At 35.4% G+C, this 9,514-nt stretch overlaps 2 pseudogenes; one reads left to right on the top strand and one right to left on the bottom strand.

Moving 5' to 3' along the window:
- Window positions 1-962: 962 nt before the first annotated feature.
- LOC149550349 (putative apyrase 6 pseudogene) lies at window positions 963-1,574 on the bottom strand (annotated as a pseudogene).
- A 214-nt stretch (window positions 1,575-1,788) lies between these two features.
- LOC149550348 (endoplasmin homolog pseudogene) lies at window positions 1,789-2,730 on the top strand (annotated as a pseudogene).
- The last annotated feature ends 6,784 nt before the right edge of the window (window positions 2,731-9,514 follow it).

Raw genomic sequence — 9,514 nt, 5'->3', positions numbered from 1 at the left:
AAGTGCAACTATGGGCACATCAAAATATCAACTTGAAGGAAAATGTGTAAGATTACTCATAATCCAATTAAGTAAAATGATTTAAGGAAGATCAACTAGATATAGATATCAGGTATAAAACTCCATTGAGAGTAAACATGAGTATGAAAATTATAATAGTTTGTATATTTATCTTGGTATATATGTGTGCACCCATATATACTTGAATAACTATACTTAAAATATAATAGTATGAAATCACACAATTACACTTATTAAATGATAGCTTGATGCTAGAAAAATGATTTCCCCCTTTTTCTTGTTTAAGAGTAATTACCTTCAGGTAAAATTTGTTACAACTAACCCTGCAAAAAAGGTTAGTAAATAATGATAGAGTTGAGATCTGGCAGATAAGAATCTAAAAAAATAAATGAAGGGAGAGGTTAGAGACGTTACAATAGACACTGCAACATCTAAATAAAGGAAAAAAAAAAGATACCAATTAAAAACTGCTCTTGTTCATCATTACATGTGGCACCAAGAACTCGACAGCCTTTAATTTTAGCAAGCTGCCAGGGATATCATGATTAGGCTTGGAAAATTTCTTCTCTAATCTGACCTGGGTACACCAAGCAAACCACCAACTAATTATTTCTGCAAAACTTTAACTGCAAGTGACACTAGTACACGTGGTTGTTTCTTTGTTCCATGCCGAGCAACAGAAAAAGTTTTCCCTCCTCTGGATTGTAATCAGCAGCCACCTGCTCAGGAACTAATTTCCAGAGAGCTTCATGATAATGAGTGGAACTAATTGCCAGAGAGCTTTATTTGGAATAAGATAGGACAATTATTGTTGGGAATCAGAGGATCAACTTTTTGCATGCATGTTATAAATTATTAAAGCATAACACAGAGAACAAGAAAGGAAAAATGATAGACCTTTACTTTTCCTTCGGAATCTAAACAATAGACCACTGTTCAAATTATATGTAAACACGAGCTGCTATTTTTATGTATCGTCCCTTTTCCAAATCATATATTGTCTTTACATTGGGTTTTCTCCATCTTGATAAAAACCATGCTGCAAGTACTAGCAAAACTAGAATTGCAAGCAACGAAAAAAAATGTAAAAGAATCTTCCCCAAGAATCCACGAAGGTTGAGCTGATGATAAATCTTCTATGGTGTGCAAAATAAAAGCTCCCAAAGCCCAGTCAAATGGAACACTTCCCACTTGATTTGTAAACTATACCCTTTCATCATTCATAGCAATACCAAGGCTGTCATTCAATAATGCTACAATGTATACTGATGAAAAATAGTACTTCAGCAAATCTTCTTTCTCGACATCATGGTGTTTCTGTTGCAACATTGTCCAATATTCACTACAATAATGATCTCTTGCCTTCTCTATGTGAGAAAGAGAAGCCTTCGGGACAAGCCCAAAAAACTGAGATGAATAGACAAAATTTCAGTGGCAAAAAACTTTCCATGCAGCTCTGGTATTCGTTTTTGACCATTTTTACAATGCTTCCAAAAAATATGTACACTCCTCTGTATTGTCTTGCCCTTGGCTAAGCAATCCCAAGGTGGCATTTCTACATTCTAAGAAGTTTCCTCTTGAATGGACGGTGGAAAGTTTCCCATTGTTGATGTTCAACGAACCAACAGGAAGCTGCAACAGTTCTTCTGAACCCATGCTATAACGTTTTGGAGTACAAGGATCCACCATGACTCCTTCCTCAAACAAATTATATCAAGGGGTAATAAACCCATAATTGACTTGGGGCAAATAGACCACAGACTTGTTATGCCCTCATCGGTGCTTTCAAGTGAAAGTATGCATATAAGACTTCTTGTTGCAGCTGCTCATGCTGCTACTACAAATAGTCGATTCACTATTTGCTGGCCCTATTTGAATCGATGGCTACAAGGGCGCAGAGGATCCAAAGAATGCCCTGTTTGCAAGGCAAGCGAAGTGGAAGATAAGGTGATTCCCTTGTATGGAAGGGGCAAAGTGGGATCTGCAGATCCAAGGACAAAGTTGATGGCTGGTGTGAGTAAAACAGGAAGGCAGGCCTACGCGACCCCCGCAATTCTCCCAACGATGATAAGGATTCTAATTTTCTATTAGGACGCCCCCATTAATAATGCATTTCCACACCAAAACTGTGGACGTCGCATGAATAATCCACACTTGCATATGAGAATGTGGCAGAACCACCAGATGCCTAAATTTCTCGGCCTTAGTGTGCCCCGCCACAAAGCATTTCAATCCCATTAATTGCCCTGCGTTTCCCTTGTTGTTCTTCTCTAATCCATTCCTTATTATATCTTAACCAAAATCTTTGATAAAAAAAAAGTATATGGAGGCAAAAGAGAAAGAAAGAGCATAGAGTTTGAATTCCAGGCTGAGGTTTCGAGGCTGATGGACATCCTTATCAACTCCCTTTACAGTAACAAGGATATCTTCTTAAGGGAACTGATCTCAAATGCCTCTGATGCTTTGGATAAAATTAGATTCTTGTCTCTTACGGACAAGAATGTGTTGGGAGACAGTGAGGATGCCAAGCTTGAAATCAAGATTAGTTTGGATAAGGAAAAGAAAATTTGTTCAATTCATGACCGTGGTATAGGAATGACTAAAGAAGAGCTGATTAAGAATCTGGGTAAAATAGCCAAATCTGGAACATCAGCCTTTTTGGAACAAATGCAAAAAAGTGGGGATCTGAGCCTTATCCCAATCTCATAGCTCTTCTCAGCTACAAAAGATAGGGAAAAGCTTGCAAAAGAAAAAAAAAATGGAAGAAGAAAAACTTCCCCCATACACAGGTTATAAATCTCAAAAGATGGCACTTTTCGTCCCTTTGCAAAATGAGGACTGTGGCCAAAGAAAATAGTCCTTATAGAAAAGAAAATGTTGTAATGGTCCCTGACAAGGAGCCAAAAACTTAAGGCCAAAAAAATTTGAAGTGCGAGCCAAACTAATGCAGGAAACCAATATGCTGATAAAAGGCAAAAGTTGGAGGGAGGACAGGTAATACTGATATCAAAAAAGCACAGAGATGCTAATAAGGAAAACCCTTTGGCGGCAAGCCTTCCAAAGGGGGTTAGATGAAAAATAATAGAAAATAAGAAGTAACCTGCACAAATTAGAGCAAACAGAAGTTAATCGGGTTTGGCGGTAAACCAGCCAAACTCAAAAAAAATTTCAATTTCTTCCATCTTAAGAAGATTAAAGAAGAAATTAGTGAAATCTCTCTCAAGAGTCTCCTTCGAATCATACCTTCATGCAAACACTCAAAACAAAGATTAAACTGCTCTAATACCATGTTAGAAATGGAAAAAGAAATTTGTAAATAAACAATACCAGGAAAGAATCTAAGTGAGTAAATGCATGAAAAGATATTAACATAAAATAGGAGAGAGAAAGCTTCAAGCTCCAACACCATGAGACAAGATATTTGGAAAGGGGAAAGCAAAGAAAACCCCTTGTGATATTATGAATGAGGCATCAAAAGCCTAAGAAGGAGGAGAGAGAGAGATAGAGAGAAATGCTCATACAATAATTGAGAAGAGGAAGAAACCTCATTGTTGAATGAGAGAAGAGGGTCATCTCTTAAATAGAGATGAGAGAGAGGAGTTAGAATGTAACTCCCATGTCTATGAATGTCACCATTCATATGTGTGTGAGGCCAAGTGTGACATTCCTCTTAAGGAGGAATAATCTAAAATTAGAAATTACAATATATATTTGTCCTCACATATTTCACTAGATGACAAAATAAGATGTAGTGGAAAAAGGAAAAAAAAGAAATATATTAGGATACCTTGGCTTATATCCTAATATATTACAACAATAAAGAAAGGAGTTCCAACCTTGGTTTATAAATACACCAAGGAAAGATTACAACTTCTAACAGGATGAAACCAAGCAAATCCCAGGCTCAATTTTCCTCATTATGCCTTAAACTCTTTGATTTGGGATGAGCACTATTTTGAATCTTTCTACTTTTATTGCAAAAAAAATTCACAATGGTTTCATGGGGATAGCGTGGGGAAAAGTGAACAAACCATTCTGTTGGTATTCATTACTTATGTATGTATGTTTGTACAAGGGATTTTCCTTTTTCTCCAAGGGTATGGAGTTGGAAATAACCAGGGATGGAGAGAGGAATCCAGTGTAGTTATGGAGTGTGGATATGACTTCAGAGGCTATAGATGCCAATTATGTGAGGTTTGATAGATACTTTGCATCAAAGCTTAGATTGTTTCTGAGAGGAGACAACCCTAGAATTCCACAAGAACTATTAGAATTATTCAAACCTAAGGACCATGCAAAAGGACTACTGGTTAGTCATAATTGGGGGGATATAATCCCTTATAATATCTCAATAGTAATAAGAGTGTATGGCTTCCTAGGAAAGCCTCATGTGTTACAATTCCATGTGCCACTAAAAATAGGGATAGAAAAGTTATTATGGTAGATAGGTACAATTGATGAGAGGGATTTCCCTAAGAAGGGTACCTTTTTCCCAGTTGTTACTATAGTGCATGATTTTTTTTTTGTGAGGAAAGGGTGTAGACACCTCAACCTATTCTTGGGTAGATATAACATGGCATAATCTCATGCTAGATTCATTGACCCTGAAGGGTTCTATGACCACTTAAGAGAGAGAACAAAGGCTGCCCGCATGGTGCACCAGGTATACTATTCAAATGATGTTATTAGGAATATTTTTCTTTTACAAGAGTAGGAATTGAGAAAGGAGAAATGGATAGTATTCAATAAGATTTTTAAATTCACTAATTATTTTGACTCCAGCTATGACCCTTTGAAAGATTAAAAATATTGGGGAGCCAATATGCAAGCACTAATGAATAATTTTTCTGAGATAATCCAAACTATGAATGAGAAGGACATATATGTCAAGACCTATCCAAACAGGACTGTAGAGGTGCAACGAAGGATAAAAAGAAAAAATGTAGTGGCACCTGGTCAATATACCTTGCAAAAAAGGGCAAGTTATGTAATGGTTCAAATTGTGCAATAGGCTCCCTTGCAGCAAAGACCAAGGCTAGAAAGTCCATCTGCAGCCAGTGCTCCAAAAAGACAAAAGCTAGAGCAAGGGTCTTCTTCTTCTCAAGATAAATAGTACTCCCCAAGCCAGTCCCTAATCTAGATAGATGATGAACCATCTTTGAGGGACCAACTTAGACAGATTGGTGGAGAAGGGGATGTAATTGTCACTTCCACATATTCAAAGATTGGAGAACGACAAGAACCTCCTGCACTTTCCTTGCACTTAACTATTGTTGAATACCAAGGTAAGGAAATAGATCCTATAGTTGCCCAAGTCTTTCAAAGGTTTATTAATGATAAAAATTTTGTGAAGTCTAGAGAATTTGCACAATTTTTGTGGAGGCTAAACATAGGAAAATTTGAGAAAACTTGTGACAAGATAAAGGCAGAACAACTTGATAAACCAGATTTTGCTATTAAGGAAGAGATCAAGTCTAAATTTTTGAATGATTTTTCTCAATTTACACCAGATGTTGGAAGGCAAATAGTTAAACAGTAAGGAGTCCTTATTTTGCTAGAACAGGATATAGTGAATGACATGGTTTTTTATTTAGAAAGGAAACAAAAGGATGTCCAATTTAAGACTAAAGAAGAGGTATTATAGGCTCATAGAGGAGTCAAGTTTAGTGATGATCACCAAGCCCTTTTTATTTGGTCTATTGAAAAAAGGGATAAGACCAAGATGTAGGAAATTTCTACTACAGAGCATACTAGTGCATTGACAGTGTTTAGAGCTGGTGAGGTAGGCAGTAAACAAATAATGGGAATGGGCTCAAAAATGCTAAAATTTGGTAGTCTAGTGTCTACTCAGGGATAAGATAGATTTTCTCAACTCAATGCTAGGTTTGAATAATTTCTAAAAGCATATGAGGAGAGGGGTGTGCAGATACAGTCATTAGAAAATCAAGTATCTCAAATGGAGAAAGTTCTTAGGAAGAGAAAAGTAGAAGAATCTAGTAGACAGAGGATTGCATACCCCCCATGGCCACTTCTTGAACCTTTCAAATCAACTCCAATTATTGAGATTCCAGACAACCCAAAAAGGGCACAGTTATACACTGCAGAGGATTTTGAAGAAGAGAAAAATAAATTGTATGCACTGCATGTAGAATTAAATAATCAATTTGAAGAGAAATTGAGGCAGGGTGTAATGTATCTAGTGGACAAGATACAATGGCCAACATTTTTTGATCAATTGGCAAGGATTGCAGCTATCAGGGATGAATTGAAGGGAAATGAAGTTGTATTTAGACCCATTGTACAGAAGTGGATAGAAAGAAATGAAGATATCAATGTTATGTGTATATCTATTATCCAGCTGGCTTGTCATTAGATAGAAAAGATCTTTGATTTGTTAAATAAATTACAAGGTTTTGATGATAAACAAGATTCTTTCCAAAGAAGATTAACTATTTATATTTCCAAGTATTTTGTAGAAAAAAATTGATTTATTCCCTTGTGCTTTAAAAACAATTGATAAAGTAAAGGAAAAGGAAGAATGGAAGAGGGAGCTGGATGAGATTTTTTGTGAAAGAATCAATAAAGTTATAAATGAAATAGGCCACTTGTTATGGGCAATGACAAATGAGGAGTTGCTAAAAGTACAGTTGTTCTATAATACCATCAGAAAATATTTTTTTGATATAGAGGCAGTTACAAATTCTTTAATAATTGTACAAAGAGAAGTTCTAAATTTTGATTGGCCAAATGACACTACTTATAATGAGTAGAAAGATAAGTTTATGTCTATAGAGAAAATGGGAGAAGATGACGAAGTAGAAGATGATGAGGAAGAAGAAGATGTAAAATTAAAAATCACCCTTGCAATTAATAATGAAGACAAGGAAAATCCTCAAGTTAAAGTAAGTTTGTAGTTAATTAGTGATGACTCATCACTTTCAAGCTTGATGGCCACTTACTCTGAGGAATCAAAATGATAAAATCATAGTGCCTTTGTCTTTCCAAGTGGAGTAATAGAAAGGGACCCACAAAGGAATGTTCGATGCAACAGTCCTTTTATTATTCACAGTTTTGTTTTCTTTTGATAGGTGTATGTAAGAATATTTTGAAGGGCACCTTTCAATCACATTGGCCCTTTACTTGTTGCAGCTCATGTCTATATAAATGATTTTTCAAGGGAATGTGATGATCTAATTTTCTAAGGCATTTTTAGTATTACACTTAGGATGTGTTCGGTCCAGCAATTTGAGCAAGTTTTATTATGTATCTTCTCTGCAAGTGTTCTTAGAATACATTAATATGGAATGATCTCTATGTTTCTTTCTAAGGTCATTCTAAGTTTACTTCAAATGTATACAATCTTCAAGAAAAATGAATACAAATTATGAGTTTTCCCCTTATTAGTTCTTTTTGAATTTTGTCTCCTTTTGATTACTTAGTGATCTTGATGTTGTATAAGTAAAGGTTGTGCAATTGAATGCAATCCTTATAGGTTGTATGTCTTTTCATCACTGTTGTTAGTTCAATGAATTAAGTAAATGCTTTGATGAATTTGATGAGGTTGCTATAGTAATAGGAAGGATGTTTTGAATGATAAAGTCTAGTATGAATTGATGATGATATTTTTTGTAAGGCAAAAAATCAGATCCATGGAATTGTAGTAGACTCTAAACCCCAATGGATTAAGCACTGGTCAAATTAAATAAGTTGAAAGAAAGCTAGATCATAAGATGAGCATCAAGTGAAAAATTAAAATCAATTTTACTTTGCTTTCCTGAAGATTTTCAAAGTTGGTCAATACTTTTTTCCCTGGAACACTTTAGCCTTAGCTAGCCACTATTGCTGATAGTGTTTGCAAATCTATAGAAGACTTTATGACCAAATTTACTATATGGGATGTACCTTGTTGAAAATTTTAGAACCATGCATGTATTTGAGGATTTAAGATGAAAATTATAATGAAACTAATATAATTCTCATAAAATATCTTCCAATCCTGTATTATCCATGGGTATACCCACCCTAGTTTTGCAAAGCCTAAAGAGTAAAAAACCACCTTTGGTTTTGTCGAAGTTGGGTCTAAATGGTTTACACATGTAATTATTAATAGGAATTGGATAATCCTTAGGTTATGTGAGTACCATCCATTTGATATTAAATCTTTTTTGTTCAGTAGTTTTAAAACTCCAACAAAATGGAGACTCTGTTGGGGAGTTGTCCAACAAATCTATAAAAATATTGTAGTTTTTTTAGTCCTATTGTGTACGTGGGTTTTAGATTATTTAGTTTTTCCCATGCTAATAAGGGGGTTTTTTTCATGACAAACCGTGAGAATTTAAAAAGAAAGAAAGAAAAACCCAAATGCCATAGAGATACACTAACGTATCCAGCCTTTCTAAGTGTCTTATCTACCAAGCAAGAGTTGCAGCCTTATAATTTTAGTGATTGGTCCATCTATGTTAGATATTCCCATTTTATTTATGTTTTTTCCTTTAAGTTAGGAATAATTTTAGTAGTGTATTTTCCCAAAAATGGGTGGCAACTCAGTCAAGGTTTTGAAGCTAGTGCTATTTAGTATATAGTGAAATGGCTGACAAAAGGAAAAACACAAGAGCTTACTCAAGAGCCCATCCTAATGAACCAATGTATACTGATTTGCCTAAAGGTGGTAGGAAGAACCTAAATAAGAAAAGGATGGATCCAAATCCCACCTGGAAACCCAGAGGTAGTCTATCTGTCAATTCCTAGTATCAACTAGTGATAGGGAGAGAGTCTTCTTCACTTAGCTTTGAATCAAAAACCACAAGACTCCTAGGAGGGATATTTAGTACCCCAATACTAGATGAAAGAACATATCAAGATAAGGATATGTCACCAGTAGGGAATATATTCCCTAGACTAGATCTCATAGCTGAAATGCATCATAGGTTAGGACCCATGAGTTCTTTTGGAGATCCTTTTAATCCTAAAACCGTCCCATATACTGAACCAAATCTCATAGATTTGGATGATTGTTTTAATTCAGAAGTTACTTCTGTAGATCCTATAGAAGTACAATTAGAGATAGAATTTATGAAGAAATGGCTTGCTAAGGAAGAAGCTAAGTGCATTCATCTTGAAAAGGAGAAGGAGCAAGCCACCTTGGATGCTATAATAGAAAGGGATTCTCTACTGAGAAGAATGGCTACTTTGAAAGAATAGAATAAAAAGCTAGAAGAGAAAACTACAACTCTCCATACTAATTTTTTTGGAGATGTAGATAGTCTGAGAGCTCAAGTTCAAGAATAAGAAAAATGCCTAAATCAAAAGCAAGAACTAGTCATTACTCAAGTCCAAGCTTACAAGCCTATTCAAGTAGATCCTCCAGAACCCAATATGAAACCTATAGATAAGGGAAAGGGAAAGGCCACAAGGATCCAAATAAATGAACCCCAAGTGCTACCAAGAAAATTCTTAAAGCCTTTCATGTCAAAATTAGATTTCGATCTAGAGA

The sequence above is a fragment of the Cupressus sempervirens genome, chromosome 7 (assembly GCF_028749045.1).
Source record: "Cupressus sempervirens isolate cs-2001-9-10 chromosome 7, ASM2874904v1, whole genome shotgun sequence".
NCBI lineage: Eukaryota > Viridiplantae > Streptophyta > Pinopsida > Cupressales > Cupressaceae > Cupressus > Cupressus sempervirens.
This window is presented reverse-complemented; position numbering and strand designations above follow the sequence as displayed.